Below are 20,556 nucleotides of genomic sequence, written 5' to 3'. Positions count from 1 at the left end.
TTCTTTTGTGGGGAAAATGTCACCTGGATGAAATATTTGTCAAAGTGTGGTTGCACCTGTTCCCACTTATCATTTGATAAATTGGCATAGTCAATGCACAGTTGTCCAAAGTACACATCATGCAAACCTTAGCTGGTAAGTATAAAAGTGACCACTGACCCCTGATTTGCAAGCAGCCTCGGACTTGGTTTGGACTCTCCCAGCAGCAGACCTGGAAACAATGATTCAAGTGCAAGCCCTTCATTTGGGAAGTGTAGGGACACTGCTTAAGGGTTGGGAGGTGATAGAAGAAAGGAAGACAGCCAAAAAAGGATGTATTATTCAGCCAGCTACTATAGTAAGTGACGAGAGTCTAACCCCACAGGGACACTCTGGGGAGTAGTATCCCACAAGAGGCATGGGGAGCTGGGATACTTATCCACCAATTCCCATCAGCCATCAGCTACTTCTAGGGTGTTAATTCCCTGGCAGCCTACAGGCCAAGGCAGAGGGGCCTTCAATGGTTCCCAGAAAATCCCTCATGCACAGAGATGCAGATACTGGCAGTTAGACGTGTCCAGAGCACAATGAAGCCGTAAGGTCTGATGCATGCTGACAGCCCTGACCACCGCCCCCTTCAAGCAAAGCTCAGACTTCAGTGTCCTATTTCACAGGGGACATAGACATTTTTAGATAATACAAGGACACATTTATTTTTTAATAGTTACAAATTAAGTTTCAACATTCCCTTCCACCTAATGCACAAGGTGCTGGTTTCCAGTTTGTGGTAGTGATGAAATATATAGATTGCAAAAGTAATCAATTTTTTAAAAGAGCATCAGTTGATTTAAAGTATATTGAAGAAAGGCCAGGCACGGTAGCTCACGCCTGTAATCCTAGTGCTTTGGGAGGCCAAGGTGGGCGGATCACTTGAGATCAGGAGTTCAAGACCAGCCTGGCCAACATAGTGAAACCTCGCCTCTACTAAAAATACAAAAATTAGCTGGGTGTGGTGGCGTGTGCCTGTAATCCCAGCTACTCGGGAGGCAGAGGCAGGAGGATCACTTGAACCTGGGAGGCAGAGGTTACAGTGAGCTGAGATGATGCCACTGCACTCCAGCCTGGGTGACAAAGTCAGACTCTGTCTAAAAAAAGTAAAATAAAATAAAAAGTATACTAAAAAAATAATTGTACAGATAGTAATCAATATGCAAAGATAATGGGGAAATGACTGAAGCTTGGAAAACACTGATGGATATTTTATAGGTAGTAAAATGGAAGCATAGAGCCAGGCCACCAAGAATCTATGAAGGAATATCTATTGCATACCCAGCACTCTTCTAGGCATCAAGAAGGATGTAAGAGACAGAGAAAGGATGAACTCCACATTGGGGTTTTTACCAGTAGCAGTAGTAGTAATGGCCAGCATTTAACGAGAGCTTTGGTTTACCATCTCCTGACCTGCCTTTCTTAGGAAGCTCTACTAGCCTTCAAAAAATACATGAAACAATAAAGGGTGCTCTATGCAGAATAAGAGGGTCAGACTTACTAGGACAATTTCATTAAAACTTCAGAGGGAAAAGCAGCAGTATGGCAGCAAACCCATAGACAGAACTGTACCGAACTGGCAGTGGTCAGAGCCAGAGAATAAGAAAGACACAGCCTTAGGGTTTTCTTCCATAGACCTATCTCCTGCTCCACTCAACCTACAGAGCAGGACTCAGCATCTGGGAGCAAGCAGGATAAAGAAAGAGGAAGCAAGCTGCTGCTGAATGTTGCCAAGCTACTCCCAAAATGTGCTGCCTTGAGAGGCTGTCTTATTGTGCAAGAAGACATAAAATCCAGATGGCAGTTTCTGGATTCTCAACTTTCTATACAGAAGTCATATTTTTTCCAATACATCCTAATTCTATTTACTGTGTGCATGATGGCCAAATGTCATTAACAATGGCCAGGCATGAAAATAAAGAAAGTAATTAGCCTAGGAAATAGCTTGGCAGCTGCATCAGCTATGTGCTCTTGGAGTGGAGGTGCGGTGGTCAGGAACCATTACTGGGCTGCATTTAAGTGTTATATGGTGTCTGGGGACCAGTCACATATGTAAGCACAAATCTAGACTGACAGCAACATCACATTCAATCAAGGCCCAGTCTTCGCAGAGGAGCCACAGACCTGTTACAGATAATGCCTGAAGGATTGACTCAGAAAACAAATAGGCTTTTATTTGCATTAGAACTTGGATTGGTGTGTTGTTTACTTCCTGTAGGTGCAAAGAATACAACTGTGGTCTATGCTCACATAGCTCCATGTCCTTCTGTTTTCAAACTGGGTTAGTCAAGCCTGGAAAAACCATCCACTGGGCCAATGATAGATGAGGTAGCTAATCAAGAGTATACCTGGGAATCAGACACTTGGCCCTGAAAGCTGGCTATGCCACTCACTCTAGCATAAGACCTTAGGAAATTTGCTTAGTTTCCCAGAGCTTTTCTTCTTCTGTAAAATGGGACAATAGAAGTATCCATTTCATTTTGAGGAGTAAATGAGGCAAACTTTTAGCTTCGTGCCTAACACATGGTAAGTGCTTAAGATATACATGATTATGACTAAATATGACTGATTTTTATGGTAGAAATCTTTATTTAGCCTTTGATGACCTTCTTTGTGACAAACAGCAAAGGTTATGAAGAGGAATTGGCTCAAAAATGAAGACAGAAGTCGATCAAATCCAATCCTCACTAGAAGATAAAAGAAGAAAGAGGAAGGGGATATTAGTCAGGGTTCTCCAGAGAAACAGAATAAAAAGGATCCATAAAGATATAAAGTAAATTGATGTTGGGAATTGGCTCATGATGGGGATTATGGAGGGTGACAGGTCCTATGATAAGCAGTCTGTAAACTGCAGGACCAGGAAAGCTGGTGGTGTAATTCAGTCTGGTCCGCAGGCCTGAGAAGCACGGGAGCTCATAGTGTAACTCCCTGTCCAAGGCCAAAGGTCTACATCGGGGTTAGGGCATAGGAAGGGAGGTAGGGAGGTATGGGTGCTGCTGGTATAAATCCTGGATTTTGAAGGCTCAAGAACCAGGAGCTCTGATGTCTGAGGACAGGAGATGATGGATATCCCAGTTCAAGAGGAGAGAGAGAAAATTAGCCCTTCCCCTGACTTTTTGTTCTATTCATGCCCTCAACAGACTGGGTGGTTCCTGCCCATATTGGGGAGGGCAGTTTGTTTTACTCAGATTCAAATGCTTGTCTCTTCCAGAAACACCTTCACAGACACACAGAAGCGATTTGGGCATCCCTTAGCCTAGTTAAGTGCACCTGTAAAATTATCCATCATAAGGAGAAGAACTAACCATGAGGTTCTGAAATACTAAATGGGAATGGAAAATGTGAAAAATAAAGAACTCATCATAAGAATACACTTCTCAGAAATACAATTTAATTTTATGGTGACAGAGCATAAGATTTAAAATAACTTAGTAGGAAACTGCATATGTTCATTCCTAAATAAAAAGAGAAATAAGAAAGAATGTAATTAAAATGCCCACTAGAAGTGATAAAGGAGGTCATATTGTTTTTTCTGGTAATCTAGTAGTGTGAATATTAAAATAATATCACCCATGGTGGTATATACTGTGGTGGGATAATGGCATTGTTCCCACTGTAGTACAGGCACCACAGTCTCCCCTGTGCTATGATGAGGCTTCTCAAAGGTCTCCTGCTTCCACTTTTGCCCCTGCACACACCATTCTCTGCCTATCAGCCAAAGTTACCTTTTAAAAAAAATACATATCAGCACTTTATCTCTGCAAGAATGGCCATAATCAAAAACTCAAAAAATAATAGATGTTGGCATGGATACAGTGAACAGGGAACACTTTTACACTGCTGGTGGGAATGTAAATTAGTACAACCACTATGGAAAACAGTGTGGAGATTCCTTAAAGAACTCAAAGTAGAGCTACCATTTGATCCAGCAATCCCACTACTGGGTATCTACCCAGAGGAAAAGTAGTCATTATACAGAAAAGATACTTGTACACACATGTTTATGGCAGCACAATTTGCAGTTGCAAAAATATGGAACCAGCCCAAATGCCCATCAATCAACGAGTGGATAAAGAAATTGTGGTATCTCTACACCATCAAATACTACTCAGCCATAAAAAGGAACAAAATAATGGCATTCACAGCAACCTGGATGGAATTGGAGACCATTATTCTAGGTGAAGTAACTCAGGAATGGGAAACCAAACATCATATGTTCTTACTCATAAGTGGGAGCTAAGCTATGAGGATGCAAAGGCATAAGAATGATTCAGTGGACTTTGGGGACTCCAGGGAAAGGGTGGGAGAGGGGTGAGGGGTAAAAGACTACAAATTGGGTTCAGTGTGTACTGCTCGGGTGATGGGTGCACCAAAATCTCACAAATCACCACTAAAGAACTGACTTATATAACCAAACACCACCTGTTCCCCAAAAACCTATTGATATTAAAAATATATATATATATTGGTTGGGGCACAGTGGCTCATGCCTCTAATCCTAGCACTGTAAGAGGCCGAGGCTAACTTGAGCCCAGGAGTTCAAGACCAGCCTGGGAAACATGGCTAAAACCCGTCTCTACAAAAATACAAAAATTAGCAGAGCATGGTAGTGCATGCTTCTAGTCCCAGCTACTCAGGAGGCCGAGGTGGGAGGATGGCTTAAGCCTTGAGATCGAGGCTGCAGTGGGCCAAGATCATACCACTGCACTCCAGCCTGGGTGACAGAGTGAGGCAGTCTCAAAAAAAAAGTATCAGATTATGCTACCACTCTGCTTCAAATCCTGTGGGCTTCCTAGTGGATTTAAAATAAAATCCAAACAACTTAAAGGGTGGTCTGGCCTCCAGCGACTTCTCTGGCCTCATCTTGCACCACCACCTTGCTCATGACTCCAGAACAGGCCAAGCTCATTCCCACTGAGGGGGCTGATCCCTCCGCCTGGATGTTCCTGCCCAGATATCTGCATGGCTGGTTTCCTAGCAGCGGAGTCTCCAGTCAGACATCACCTCCTTAAAGAGACCGCCCTCCACCACCCAACCAAATGTTAATTCTCCCAACCCATTCTCTCCTGGATTACATTTTAAAACTTCTCTTTATAGCACTTTAGGCAAAATTGCCTTGTATGTTTATGCACTTATCACCTGACTCCCCCTGCTAGGAAGTGAGCCTCTAGAGAGGGAACTTATTCAGTCATGAACCTCAGGAACTAGAATGGTACCTGCCACGTAGAAGAGATGTTTGAATAAATAAGTAAATAAATAAATGTATATTTCACTCTCTTACTACTCCCACCCCAGCACCTTCCTGCCTTGGGGGAGTTTGTGATTCAGAGCTAAAAGCAGAAGTTGTCTGAAGCCAGCCTGTCGTTCACTCTTTAGTGAAGATCTTACCAAGCTAAGGAGCAGATGCTTGGGGCCCCAGGGGCTGGAGCATGCGGGGCCTTACTGTGGTTGGTTGAGAATAGGAGGAACAGGATTTCTTTAAGCAGTGGGAGATCTGCAGGTTGGTGAAGGATGGGTCCTAGAGATACCTCCTTGTAGATCCCTGAAGTCATGTGGGTTCTGGGGAGTTGCAAATAGAGGAGGAACAGAGAGCTTCAAGGTGGGCTAAGGAAGGCAGACACCAAGCATGAGAGCCAGGTATGAGAGTCCGGCACCCTGAGAGGCACAGCGGTTCAGGTTTCAGGTGCTCACCCGACAAGGTGAGCCCGGACAAGGCCCATGCACTAGTCCCCTGAGTCAACAATAGTGGAGCTCCCAGTGTCTGGCAGCCTGCGAAACCTGGAGGGTGGAAGGTTTGGAATAATAACTGAGATGGAGTTTCCTGAAGCCTGATAGAACAGGGGCTGGGAGTTGGACTTCATATCATTTTTTAAAAGTAATGAAGTCATGGGACATTTCAGACACCTTTGAGTTTGGGAAAGAGTATATATCTGCTGCCCAATAGCCAGCCCAGGAATACTACACTTATGGCAGCTTTCATTGATAAGAACTTAGAATGCCAGGCCTGGACTGGGCACTCCACAACTTACCCCCTTAAATCTTAAAACAATGCTATGACAGAGACACTATCTATCATCTATCTAATCTATCTATCTATCTATCTATCTATCTATCTATCTATCTATCAATCAATCAATCATCTATCAGAGTTGGCAACTGAGGCCCAGAGATGCTTGACTGCTAGATCTCCAGGTCCATCCAGGGTGAGAGGCAGTAGTGGGGGGCTCCACTTTGGAGGCCAATCCCCTTGAGACCCGTACCTCTATTCTTCCCCACTCTGCCTAGAAGGTTTGTGAAGAACTCCTGGTCAAAAGCCAATCCCCAGACTAGCTTTTTCTGCATCAGCTTTGTCCTGCAGCTGGAAACAAGCAAGGACTGCCTGCCTGCAAAGAGAACAATCACAGCCGTCTGCTCTCCAGGCTGAGCGCAGTGTTCTGTCCCACAAAGCTGCAGGGTGAGAGAAGACTGTATTGCTTCCCTCCAGTTTAGGACTGGGATCATTTTCACCCTCAAGAGGTTCAAGACAAAAGCGTGTAGGTAGGCTAAGCCGACTCTGATGTCCTCCCCTCTCCCCAGCACCTGCTGGAGGCAGCAAGGGAGACAGACATTGCCTGATTTTATCCATTTGTTGGCCTACCCATTGCAAGACATTGAGTGTTGTTTTCCTACCCCAAAGACACAAAGATCTCTTCCTAGAGTACTAACAGGTAACATGGCCAAATACCACACACACAGAAAATGTGTAATCAACTGTTCCCTCCTGGTGGGGAAAAGCAGCCTATTTTGCAGTAGATCGCTTGCCTTCCCATCTGCTCTTCTCCTTGTAAGCACCCCCTGGTGCATTCCTCCTACCCAGGGTTATTCCTGGGATTGAGGAAAGGACCAGGAAAATGAGTTCATATGGGAGGATTTGCAATTTCATCATCTCATTCTTGAGAAGTGAGGGCAGGATTAGGAGGGGGGTGAGGAGGAATATCGTTTAAAAATAGGAGTCTAGAGGAGACTGTGTTCTAGATAAAGCAATGACTCCAAGGGTGGAAGTTGAGGCTACAAAGTTAGGGCAGGAACACAGCTGTGATCCCCTCAAATTACAATGTAAGTCTCTGGCTTGGGACTTAACCCTGAGGAACCCATTTGGCTGCTGGGACCTTCAGTGTCTCAGATTTTTCAAGCCTGACCAGTAAATCTTAGATGAGGCTCACTAAAAGTGCAATATATGCCCCACCCTCTCTCTGCCTGCCTTGCCGCAATTCCATGCCCTATCAGTTTTCATTCCTGAGACCAGGCCTGTGCCCAGGGCCAGTGTGGGGCATGTAAAGGGAGGCCCAGAAGGGGTATTTGGTTGAACTTCCAGGACAGAGGGGGCCTCAAACTCACACAATTGGTGACTCAGGATATTTGCACATTCTCACCAGGCTCAGTCAGCAGGGAAGTTGGAGTTCTCAGCAATCAGTCACTTGCACACTGGAAGACCAAGAAAAGTCTTTTCAAATATCCTCCCCTAAGGAGCTGGGGACGGGTGGGGTGTGTAGTTGACTGATAGCCATGCTGGATCTGCCACATTGTTTATGCCCAGGCTCTGCTTCCTAGAGCTGCTTCCAGCCAATGACTGAACATGGTGGGGTTCTAGTGCAGGACCCCTCTAACCATAGCTTCAGCACTCTCCATTAGTTTGGCTGAAATGTTCTTAGAACTGCACCAGAGTCTGAAACTCTTCCTAATGAATCCTATTCTCAGCCTCCTTAACCAGATGCAGTTCTACAGAACAGTCTGAAGGCTCTCCCTGTCTAATCTTGCTCTTTCTCCTTTCTGCAGGTAAATCTCTTGCACGTCATCACCCTTGGCATCTGTTTCTTAGAGGACCCCAACTAGTACAGGAATGGTTGGAGAAAACAGGCAGAATGACAGGGCTTGGGAACTGCCTCACTCACTGCCAGGGAGGCAAAGAGGACACCATCCTAAGTAGACTGTGGGAGACAGAGAGTCCCTGGCACAAGGTGGCAGCCTAATTGCTGAAGCTGTACTGGTGGTGGCTTGGGGACGCTTACTGGTGGAAGGGCAGAGCCTTGCAGGTGGGACAAATCAGGCACCTGAAAGATATTCAGGGAGGCAGTGTCCACAGGGACAGAAGAGTTAACTGTTTTTTGCTAAATATTCTTGAAGCCCACCAGAGTGAGAAGAAACTGAGGTTTTTGTTTTTGTTTTGTTTTGCTTTGTTTTTTTGGGACGGAATCTCACTCTGTCGCCAGGCTGGAGTGCAGTGGCACGATCTCGGCTCACTGTAAGCTCCGCCTCCCGGGTTCAAGTAATTCTTCTGCCTCAGCCTCCTGAGTAGCTGGGACTATAGGCGCACACCACCATGCCCAGCTAATTTTTGTATTTTTAGTAAAGACAGGGTTTCACCGTGTTAGCCAGGATAGTCTCGAGCTCCTGACCTCGTGATCTGCCTGCCTTGGCCTCCTAAAGTGCTGGGATTACAGGTGTGAGCCACCTCTACCAGCTGAAATTGAGGTTAACAAACAGTTATACAAACAGTTAAAGGCTAAGTGTGAAAACCAGAGGGCTTATTTGGAAATTTGCCAAGAGGCCCTTATTTCCTGCAGTGGAAGGGCTAACAGAGCTGAGGAACAGCTGCAGGACTTGATTGTTAGAGGTGTAGAGTTCTAAAGACATTCAAATGCTCAGGCTAGACTAGCCTATTTTACTAAAGGCAAGATCCTAACTGGAAAACCTGGCGCCTGACATACGGGGACATCTAGATGGATGCTCTGGGCTTCTTATTAGTAATATCCAAGGGGATGAACCTCTTCATCCACATCCCCATGAGGTGGTTCTGCACCTTAGAGATTGCAGAGGTAACCCAAGTGAGTACTTCCCCATGCTGACTGATGCTAAAGAGACCTCTTCCCTGCAAAGCACAGGTTCTCTGGCCCCTCAGAAACTTCCTTCACTTTCCAATACCTAGGATTACATTTCGGGATGTGCCGAGCCTGATAAGGGAGAGAAGAGACTATACAATGATTAATAAGAATGAGCTAGCATGAATCAAGAGGAGAAAGGGAAGGATTTCAAGGGTTAGATTTGAAAGTTCTTGATCAAGAAGTAATAACATAGGACTGAATATGCAATAATTCATTGACTTGGGGGTACTTTCTTGGGCCATGGGATTTAACATCTGGTTAAAGATCCCCGGAGTTGGGGGCAAACTTACTGCTAGGTAGCTATGGTAGGCAGCCTCAAATATAATGGTCCCAATGACCTCGCCTCCTAATATTCATGCCCTTGTTTAATCCCTTCCCACTGAATGTAGGCTGAACTTATGGATCCACTTCTAATAGCTAGAATACAGCAGAAGTGACAGGATGTCATTTCCATGATTACATTGATTGAAATTTTAGGTGTATGCTCCCTTTGTCTTTAGCCTCTTTATTCAGCCCAACCACCAGATAAAGAAGTCCAGGCTACCTTTCTGGAGAAGCCACATGGAGAAGAGAGGTCCTGGAGGTTGGGAGGCCAGATGGAGAACTGAGGCATCCTAGTTGACAGCCAGCACCAACTGCCAGCCATATAAGTGCGCCTTTTTGGAAGTCGACCCTACAGCCCCAATCAAAGCTTCAGATGATGCCTTGACTGACACCTTGACTACAACCTCATGAGTCCCTGAGCCAGAACCATCCAGCTAAACCATTCCCAATCTGACCCACAGAAACTGTGAGATAATGTATGTCTGTTGTTTTAAGTCACTAAGTTATGGGAAACAATAACTTAGCACAGCAATCAACGACAAACCCAATAGCTCCTAGAAGCTCAGAGAAAGTAATGGTCCATGCTGAACAACACAGAAATGCCTAATTCACCCCAAAAGATAGTAGAGAAAGAAATAAAGAAGTTGAAGGAAGGGAGAAAGCTGGAATGGATACATTCTGTGAGGCCAGAGGATCATGCTCTATGAGAGGCCCCTGAGCACACATCACCAACCAAGGCTATAAGGGCTACCATCACCATGGAGAAGTCCAGTGGTAGTTCTCCTCTCCAGGCCAGAGAGCTGGTCACAGGGCTTGGCTGGTTAGTATCCACAGGGATGTCTCCTCATGCTCAAGTAACAGAGGCCAGGTACATTAAGCATCAGAAGCCAGCTCTGGTAGCTTTTACCATAATGACTGGCAAGTTTGAAGGGGCAGCTAAGAGAGCTTCATGGAGTTGTGGCAATGACTGATAGAGCGTGGCACTCCTAGGAGCAAGATAGATGGGCAACCTACAAGGTGATGCTTAACGTCTATAACTCCCCCAATCCCCTAAAAAAGCAAGAGTGAAGGAGGAGGAGACTGAGGGAAATTACCCCAATATGAAATCATGGGGCCGGGTGCAGTGCCTCACGCCACTTTGGGAGACCCAGCACTTTGGGAGACCGAGGTGGGCAGATCACCTAAGGTCAGGAGTTCAAGACTGGCCTGGCCAACATGGCTAAATCCTATCTCTACCAAAAATATAAAAAATTAGCCGGGCGTGGTGGCATGCACCTGTAATCCCAGCCGCTCGGGAGGCTGAGGCAGGAGAATCACTTGAACCCAGGAGGCAGAGGTTGTAGTGAGCCAAGATCCTGCGACTGCACTCCAGCCTGGGTGACAGAGCAACACTCTATCTCAATAAATAAATAAATAAATAAATAAATAAATAAATAAATAAATGAAGTTCAGACTCTCACTCAGTTCCTGAACCAGTGTCAGTTTTCAGATCCAGAACTAGTCGACTGAAGGAGTGAATTAGTCCTTAAAAGAAAGGACCTGGAAAGGCTATGGGAGGTATATACTAGAATATTTACTCAGTTTATTATACACTAAGAAAAGGGGATACCCGGATATTTAAAACACTTGTAGATAGATGTGAAGTGACATTGATGCCCAGAGACCCAAAGGATGAGCACAGTCCCCTTATTAAAGAGGGGGCTTACAAATGTTAGGATACGAATGGACTCATGGCTAAAATCTAGTTCACGGAAGGTCTCCTGGACCTGTTAAACCACCATATGATCATTTCCCCAGTCCCTGAGTGTAAAACTGGGTTAGAAAAGCTTAGCAGTTGGTATGGCATCCACATTGGCTCCTCGGCCTATGAAGTAAGAATGATGGTAGTAGAGAGGGTCAAGTGGAATCCTCTGAAGCTACCTGCTCCTTCCTGGCTAAGACAGTAAATAAAAAATACTTTGTCCTAAAAGGATGGAGACAATTAGCATCACCATTAAAAACCTAAGGGATGCATTGCTGATGGTCCCTCTCATATCTTTATTTAATTTGTCAGTCAGGCCCCTGCAGGGAACAGATGGATCCTGGAGAATGACTGCAGACTACTACAAGCTCAACTGAGTCATGGCCCTGATCACAGCTGCTGTGCTGGAGGTGGGATTTCTGCTAGAGGGGATTAATAAGCTCTAAAGTACATATAAGGTATGTGGCCATCAATTCAGTAAATGTGTTATTTTCTATTCTAATTAGAAAAGAGGATCAGAAACAAGTCACTTTATCATGAAACTGGCAACATTTATTTATAATTTTGCCTCTGTGCTCTCTTAACTCTCTGCCCTCTGTCATGATACAGTCCTAAAGACCTGAACTCACCGGACGTCCCACAGAACATCACACCAATGCATTACGCTGATTGATGGTGTCATGCTGATCCAACAGGATGAGCAAGAGGTGGCTAAACACTGGAAGCCTAGGTGAGACAAGTGTACCCTCAGCATGCGAGATGGATGCCATGAAGATTCAGGGACCTGCCACTTTAGGGAAGTTTGTAGGGGTCCAGTGTTCAGAGGTTTGACAGAATATCCCCTCCAAGATAAAAGAAACATTGCTGTAAGCCCCAGAGAAAGACTCATGTTGAAGTCCCGGGATTCCAGAGCAAGGCCATGTTATCCACAGCAGACAAGCCTCTGCCACTGGAGAAACAACCCATAATGTGTTCCTGGGCCCTAGCAGAGATAGATCACTTGGCCATTGGGTACAAAGTGATCATGTATCTGAAACTGCCTATTATGAGCTGGTTTTGTTGGATCAAGTCATAAGCTGGGTGAGTGAAGCAGCACCACATTGTAAGAAGGAAATGATATATTTGGAGTCAAGGTGCATGAACAGGTAGTCCAGACCCCAGGTCACCTGTCACAGTTGCACAAGTGTTTCTACCCCAACTGGTACCTATGCCATGCTGGGAGTTCTTTTTATTCCCCAACTTTTAAGTTCAAGGGCACTTGTGCAGGATGTTCAAGTTTGTTACATAGGTAAATGTGTGCCACGGGCCGGAGGAGGAGAAAGAAGCCCTAGCTTGGTTTATGAATGGCTTGGGTTGTTAGGTGAAACGCAAAAGAGCATGGCAGCTGCACTCCAGCTACATCCCAGGAGTCATCTTGAAACACAATGGATGGAGATGGAAAATCTTCCCAATGGATGGAGTGGAAAGTGGTGCATGTTCTCACCTACTTTGCGTGATTTGAGGTGAGACTATAGAGATTTATGAGCAGAGGCCAGTGGCCTGCTCATCAGATTAGGGTCTGGGAGATGAGGAGATCTGGGGCAGACACATATGGGAGTGGGTACAAAGTGAGGATTTTTGTATCACATTTTAATGCCTGCCAGAAAGCATCCACCATGGAAGAGGTACTCAACAACCAAGAAGACAAATAATTCAGCAGACTGATGTCATGTGCATGGTGGGCACAGGCATGGAGTGGCCTTGGTAGCAGAGAGGGTGCCCACACATGTATGGGCCAAACAACATGGATCCCCACCTACCATGGCTGATCTAGCTACTACTACCTTTGAATGTTCAACTTGGAAGCAACATAGACCAGCCCTGAGATCCATGGCATAGGTACCAGGTGGGGTAGAAACACTTGTGCAAGTGTGACAGGTGACCTGGGGGCTGGACTATCTGTTCATGCAACTTGATTCCAAATGTATCATTTCCATCTTACAATGTGGTGCTGCTGGGCTCACCCAGCTTATTACTTGATCCAATAAATAGGCAGTTTCAGATATATGATCTGATAGATCACTTGGCTATTGGGTACAAAGTGATCATGTATCTGAAACTGCCTATGTATTGGATCTATCTCTGCTAGGCTGTATAGTTCCCCCACAAAATTCATATGTTGAAGTCCTAACCTCTAGTACTTCAGAATGTGACCACATTTGGAGATAGGGTCTGTAAAGGGCATTAAGTTAAAATCAGCTCATTAGGGTTGACTCTAATCCAATATGACTAGAGTCCTTATAAGAAGAATTGGACACAGACACATACAAAGAGAAGACAATGTGAAGACACAAGGAGAAGATACCCATCTACAAGCCAAGGAGAGAAGCCTAGAACAGATACTCCCTCCATGTCCCTGTGAAACTTGCCACACCTTCATCTTGGACTTCTAGACTCCAGAACTGTGAGACAATACGCTTCTGTTGTGTAAGCCAGCCAGTCTGTGCTGCTTTGTTATGGCAGCCCCAGGAAATTAATATAGCCCCCAATGTTGCATTGTTCCTGAAGGAAACCAACTGGCTACTTGGTGACAAATTGGCAACATTGAGCTCTTTCTGTCTCAGAAGGGCTATCAGTTCAACCTCATAGAGGGAATTGTTCAGGATATGGATTTGCCTTTCCCTCTGACGAAGCCTTAGTCAGCACCATTATTCAGGGGCTTAAGGAATAAATGATCCACAGTTGTTGTCCTACCCAACATAGCATCTAACCAGGGGTCCCTTCACAGCAAAAGAAGTGCAGATATGGGCCCATTAACATGGGATCCACTGATCATATCACTCAGAAGCACACCATCTAGATGCAGTGGGCCTTGCAGTGTGTGGAAATGGCTTTCTACAGGCACAGCTGAAGGATGGGTGCCATGCATCAGGATCTGTCATAGGCATTAAATCAGAGGTCTCAATGTCACTGTGTCCCCAGTAGGATGAATACATTGATCAGGAAACCAAGGAATGGACGCAGGAGTGTCCCCACTTACCACTATTCCTAATGACCCATTGAGAGACTTGGTATTTCCTGTCCCCACAACTCTAGGCTCTGCAGGGTTGGAGGTCATGTTTCTCAGAGAGGGTGCACTCTTGCCAGACGGCACAGCAAGGGTCCCACTGAACTACAAGCTATGACTGCTGCCAGGGAACTTTGGACTCTGTGTGTCTAGGAGACAGCAGGCAAGGAGTTGCCATCTTGGCAGAGGTAATTGATCCTGATCAGCAAAAGGATATAGGGCTGCTTGTACACAATGGAAGCATGAGGGCATGCATGTGGAACCCAGGGGACGTGTAGACAGGTACAGCAACCCCAGTTGAGAAGGCTGAGACTCAGGCCCCTCAAGAATGAGGGTTTACATCACATCACCAGGTAAGCTATAAAGACCTGCAGGGGTGATAATAGGGTGAGGGGAATTTTAAATGGCTAGGAAGAGGGAGGGGATCGGCATCACCTGCAGCACTGAGACGCTGCATCTACTGAAGCTATAGAAGCTGTAGTCAGTTTTCATCTCCTTCTAATTTCCCTACCAGGAAGAGAAACTCATGAAAACTCTGGAGGAGCTGCTTTCTGAGTGTATATGGAGAAGCGGTCTGTGAGGACTAGGGATGGACTGTGGAAGCCATAAGAATGCAGCACTCAGGTCTTGCTTCAAGAAAGAACCTGTTGGAAGGACTGCAGCTAGCAGACGGTCTCCAGATTCAGTATCTTTGAGACAGTCCTCAGTGTTCATGCTAGAGCAGCATTCTCCCCAAGCTGTTCCCAGCCAATGATAGTTTGGCAGAAGTACTAGAGCCAAGCCATTTCTGGCCAGCATGGACAACTTTGTGGGCAAGCTTTGTGCTGAGGCCCCAGTTGGGCTTGACAAGATGTTCTCAGAACCGCTCTACAGCCTGAAGCTCTTCCTACCCAGTCCTCCTTTCTTCTCCCTCTCCTTTCAAAGGCATCAAAGCTATAATGCAGTCTGAAGGCTCTCCCTGACCACTGCTGCTCCCTTTCCCCCTTATCTTTCAAGGCCAGGAAATCCAATAAATTTCTGGTGGTTTCTTTTTGGAGACAGTCTTGCTATGTCACCCAGGCTGGAGTACAGTAGCGCGATCTCGGCTCACTGCAAGCTCCGTCTCCCAGGTTCACACCATTCTGCTGCCTCAGCCTTCCCAGCAGCTGGGACCACAGGTACCTGCCACCACGGCCAGCTAATTATTTTTTTTGTATTTTTAGTAGAGATGGGGTTTCACCGTGTTAGCCAGGATGGTCTCGATCTCCTGACCTCGTGATCCACCCACCTCGGCCTCCCAAAGTGCTGGGATTACAGGCATGAGCCACCGCGCCCAGCCAATCTCTGGTGGTTTTAATGCCATCTTGGGGCCTGAATTGACATGCTAGCACTCCTCATCAGAACAGGCAAAACTCTTGGAACCTGCATGGCCTTGAAGGTGAGAATTGAAAGAGAGGGTTGGAATTGCAATTCCTAAAAAGCAAACACGAGTTTTTAATTTTCTGTTGCTACTCTGGAAAGGAACAGGCACTCCAAAACTCAGAGAATAGAGGAAGTGAGAGTGGAGTCCTCAGTCCTCTTAGTTGGTTTCTTTTCATATCTTGGATCTCTGGATGGTGGGCATTCTTGGATTCAGTCCTTGGACACTTCTATTCCTTTCTTTTGTTTTTTTGTTTTTTTTTTTCTGAGACAGAGTCTCGCTCTGTTGCCCAGGCTGGAGTGCAGTGGTGCAATCTTGGCTCACTGCAACTTCCACCTCCCAGGTTCAAGCGATTCTCCTGCCTCAGCCTCCCAAGTAGCTGGGACTACAGGCATCCACAACCATGTCTGGCTAATTTTTGTATTTTTAGTAAAGGTGTGGTTTCACCATTTTGGCCAGGCTGGTCTCGAACTCCTGACCTCAGATGATCCACCCACCTCAGCCTCCCAAAGGCTAGGATTACTGGCGTGAGCTCCTGGCCCACTTCTATTCCTTATTAAGCTAACTTTCTATTGGATCTTGTGGAGCCTTGTGGCTTAAAATAACATTTATATGCTGATGACTCTCAAATTTGTATGTCGGGTCATCAAAATGAAAAATTCTTATGCTTCCAAAGATGATTAAGAAAGGGAAAAGAAAATCCACAGAATAGGACAAAATATTTGTGAGTCATATATCAGACATGGACTTATACCCAGAGTATATAAAGAACCTCTCAGTTCAACAATAAAAAGATAAACAGCCCAGTGAAAAAAATAGGCAACAAATTTGAATAGACATTTTTTCCAAAGCAGATATAAAAGTGGCCAATAAGCACACGAAAAATATTCAATATCATTAGTCATCAGAGAAATGCAAATCAAAATCACAATGAGATACCACTTCACCCTCACTAGGATGGCTATAATAAAAAAAAAGACAATAACAAGGATGACTGAATATCTGGAGAAATTGGAAATTTCATACATTGCTGGTGAGAATGTAAAATGTACAGCTGTTTTAGAAAACAGTTTGGCAGTTCCTGAAAATGTTAAAAATAAAGTTATCCTATGACTCAGCATTCCACTTCTAAGTATACCCGAGAGAACTGAAAACACATGTTCACACAAAAACTTATACATGAATGTGCATAGCAACATTATTCATAACAGCCCAAAGTGGGAACAACCCAAATGCCCATTGACTGATGAATGGACAAACGAAACATGGCTAATCTATACAATAGAATATTATTTAGCCATAAAAATGAATGAAGCACTGATACTCATAAGTGTACCTCGAAAACATTATGCTCAGTGAAAGAAACCAAAAATGAAAGACCATGTATTTTATGATTCAATTTTTATAAAATGTTCATAATAGGCAAATCAGTAGGGGAGAAAGCAATTTCATGGTATCGAGGGCTTGAGGGGAGAGAGGACTGGGGAATGACTAATGGGTGTGGGATTCCTTTTGGGGGTGATGAAATGTTCTGAAATTAGATAGTGGTGATTGTTGCACTATCCATCCCGTGACTATACTGAAACCTACCACTCTGTACATTTTAGAAAGAAAAATTTATGGTATGTGAATTATTTCTCAACAAAATTTTTATATTAAAAAAGAAACCATAGGAACGAGAAAAAAATGATTATGTCAGTCAACCCTGACCTCTCTCCTAAACTGAATGTTTGTTATCTCCTCCTGGCTACTTGGTATTTCCATCCGGATGCCTAACAGGCACCTCAAACTTAGCATGTCCCAAACTGAACTCCTTGATCTCAGCATCCCCCCTAAATTTGCTCCTCCCATAGTTTTTCCATCTCATTAAATGTCAACTCCATGTTTCCAGTTGCTTATGACAAAATAAAACAAAAAAAAAACTGGAGCCATACTTGTCTTCCCTCTTTCTTTACATTCTACATCCACTCTATCAATGAATCCTATCCCACCTGTAAGATATTTGCAGAATCGGACTACTTTTCACTCTTTCACACCTGTCACTCTGGTCCAAGCTACCATCACTCTTGCCTGGATCATGGCATTAGCCTGGCAACTGGTCTCCCTGCTTCTGTCATTGCCCTGTTACAGGTCGAACAGTGTGCCCTCCAATTCATGTTTGAAGCTTTAACCCTCAGTAGCTCAGAATGGGACTGTATTTGGGGACAAGGGTTTTGAAGATGTGATTAAGTTAAAATGCGGTCATTAGGGTGAGTCTTAATCCAATCTGACTGGTGTCCTTATAAGACAAGGAAATTTGGACACCCAGACACCAGGGATGTGTGCACGCAGAGAGACTCTGTGAGGACACAGTGAGAAGGTGGTGGCAGCCAGCCAAGGAAAGAGACTTCAGCAGAAAGTAACCTGCCAACCTCTTGATCTTACTTGAACGACTGGCCTCCACAACTGTAAGAAAATAACTTTGTTGTTGAAACTACTCAGCCTGTGGCATTTTATTATGGCAGCCCCAGCAAACTAATGCCCCGCCCCTGCTGACACCCTGTTTTCTACACAGTGGCCAGAGTGGTCTCTTGAAATCATACTGCCTCCTGCCCTATAGCCATGGCCTGAAGAGTCTCATTCTCCTCCTGACCTCATCTCCTCCCCAGGGTTGCTATGTTGCACAAATCCCCAGGGTGCCGTGAACTTCCTATCCCTTCCGGGCCTCCGCTTTCACTGTGCTTGGGCCACGCTGTCTTTTTGCAAGTTCCACAGACATCTATGACTCTCACGCTCTGTGGTTTTTGCAGACACTGTCCTCTGCCTGACACTCTTCTCCCACACATTGGTGCAGCTCCCCGCCTCCATCTTTAGGTTGCTGCCCAAATGCCAGTCACTGGGGGGCTTCCCTAGTGCCCCTGTCTAAAATGGCCACACCTCTCCCCAGTCACTTTCCATCCCTGGGCATGCTGTGGTCATTTTCATTTAGCACTTAGCACCACCTGACATATGATTATCATGTGTGGCATTGTTTACTTGCACATTGTTTCCCTCTCCCACCTGGAGAGTGAGCTACATGGAGATAAGGGCTTCATTTTTATTGTGGCTGTATCCTCCATGCCTCGGACAGTACCTGGCACATAGTAGAAGCTCAATAAATGATAGATTTAAAAAATAATAAAGGAAAGGGTAAAGGAATTGATGTCACTTGGGTTATCTTTAAGCCTGACCACTTCTTCCCTTGCTGAAAAGCTTAGAACCGGCTGGGTGTGGTAGTTCACGCCTATAATCCTAGCACTTTGGGAGGCTGAGGCGGGCAGATCACCTGAGGTCAAGAGTTCAAGGCCAGCCTAGGCAACATGGCAAAACCCTGTCTCTACCAAAAATACAAAAAGTCAGCTGGGCGTGGTGCCACGTTCCTCTAGTCCCAGCTACATGGGAGACTGAGGCAGGAGAATCGCTTGAACCAAGGAGGCAGAGGTTGCAGTGAACCGAGATCATGCCACTGCACTCCAGCCTCAATGACAGAGTGAGACTCCGTCTCAAAAAAAAAAAAAAAAAATCTGTGTGCTGTCTTTAGTAAGTGTGCCAGGAGTTCATGTATCAACCTCTACCTAATTTCATTGGTTCCCCTTCCTTTATTTCTCTTTATTGTTATTCCTCTTCTTGAGATATACTGTATGCAATTTTAAAGCTGTCTTTTGAGACGGTCTCACTGTGTCACCCAGACTGGAGTGCAGTGGCATGAACACAGCTCACTGCAGCCTTGACCTCCTGGGCTCAAGCGATCCTTCTACTCCACCTCAGCTTCTCAGGTAGCTGGGTCTATAGGCATGTGCCACAACGCCCAGCTAATTTTTTTTGCTTTTTGTAGAGGCGAAGTTTTGCCATGTTGTCCAGGCTGGTCTCAAACTCCTAGGCTCAAGCAATCCACCCATCTTAGCCTCCCAAAGTGCTGGGATCACAGGCGTGAGCCCTCCAGCCTAAAGCTGTCTTAAATTTTGACGTGATATGAAATATAATAAAATAAATTTTAAAACAATTTTTTTTAAATGTCTCCAGTGTCTGGCCTTCCGGGATGGCTGTTTGATCTCTGGCCACCATGGGGTGGGAGAAAGACACTTTGCATGTTCCTGGCTTATAGTGCTGAGTGGACATGTGTTATTTTCATCTCAAGAGTTCCCAGGAGAATTCTTCTAAAGATGTAAAAATTCTCCCAGGGGCCGAGTATGGTGGCTTTTGCTTGTAATCCCAGCTACTTAGGGGACTGAGATGGGAGGATGGTTTGAACCCAGGAATTTAAGGCTGCAGTAAGCTATGCCTGAGCCACTGCACTCCAGTCTGGGTGACAGAGAAAGACCCTATCTCTAAAAAAAAGAAAGAAAGAAAAAAGAAAAGAAACGAAAAACTTCTCCCAGGGATCATCAGCTGCAGAAGAAGAAAAGATACCCTCTTGAGGACCTTGTGTCAAAGAATACTGAAAAACAGCACCCTGGGGGAGGAAAGTGCATCTTCTTACCCTATAAGATGTTGTTGGGCCCAAGTTGAAAGGAGAGCTTTAAAACTTGCCTGCCCTAAAGGGCACAGAGGCGGCTTCTGGGTTAACCGCCTGGATGCCAGCAAACTCAGGAACAGAGTGGCATTGTCTGGCCAGCTGGGTTCCTGGAGAATGCCTCTGTACTGGCTTCCCGCAGGGGAGGAAGGCTCCTGGGGGCTGGCAGCAAAGCCTGTCCTGAAACACTTCCCAGATCCGCAGACTGCACCTCTCCTCTCCCTTGGAGGTCAGACTCTGCCTCTGACCTTTGGGATCCAAGTTTCCAAACTCCCTGCTTACACAGTCCCTGCCCCAAGACTGCCCAGAAGAGTGCAAAAGCCAGCCAGGCACAGTGCGTCATGCCTGTAATCCCAGCACTTTGGGAGGTCAAGGCAGGCAGATCACTTAAAGCCAGGAATTCGAGACCAGCGTGGCCAACATGGCAAAATCCTGTCTCTACTAAAAATACAAAAATTAGCTGGGCATGGTGGTACATACCTGTAGTCATAGCTACTTGGGAGGCTGAGGCGGGAGGACGCTGGAACCTGGGAGGCAGAGGTTGCAGTGAGCTGAGATGGCACCACT

General features: G+C 45.5%; 1 protein-coding gene across 8 annotated transcripts in view; it reads right to left on the bottom strand.

Moving 5' to 3' along the window:
- The window catches only part of ARHGAP26 (Rho GTPase activating protein 26), an 840,200-nt gene that overhangs the window by 483,632 nt on the left and 336,012 nt on the right, over nt 1–20,556 (bottom strand). The window lies entirely within an intron of this gene.

Source organism: Macaca mulatta, chromosome 6 (genome assembly GCF_049350105.2).
Source record: "Macaca mulatta isolate MMU2019108-1 chromosome 6, T2T-MMU8v2.0, whole genome shotgun sequence".
NCBI lineage: Eukaryota > Metazoa > Chordata > Mammalia > Primates > Cercopithecidae > Macaca > Macaca mulatta.
Note: the sequence above shows the minus strand (reverse complement) of the source record. Positions and strands in the feature narration are given on the sequence as shown.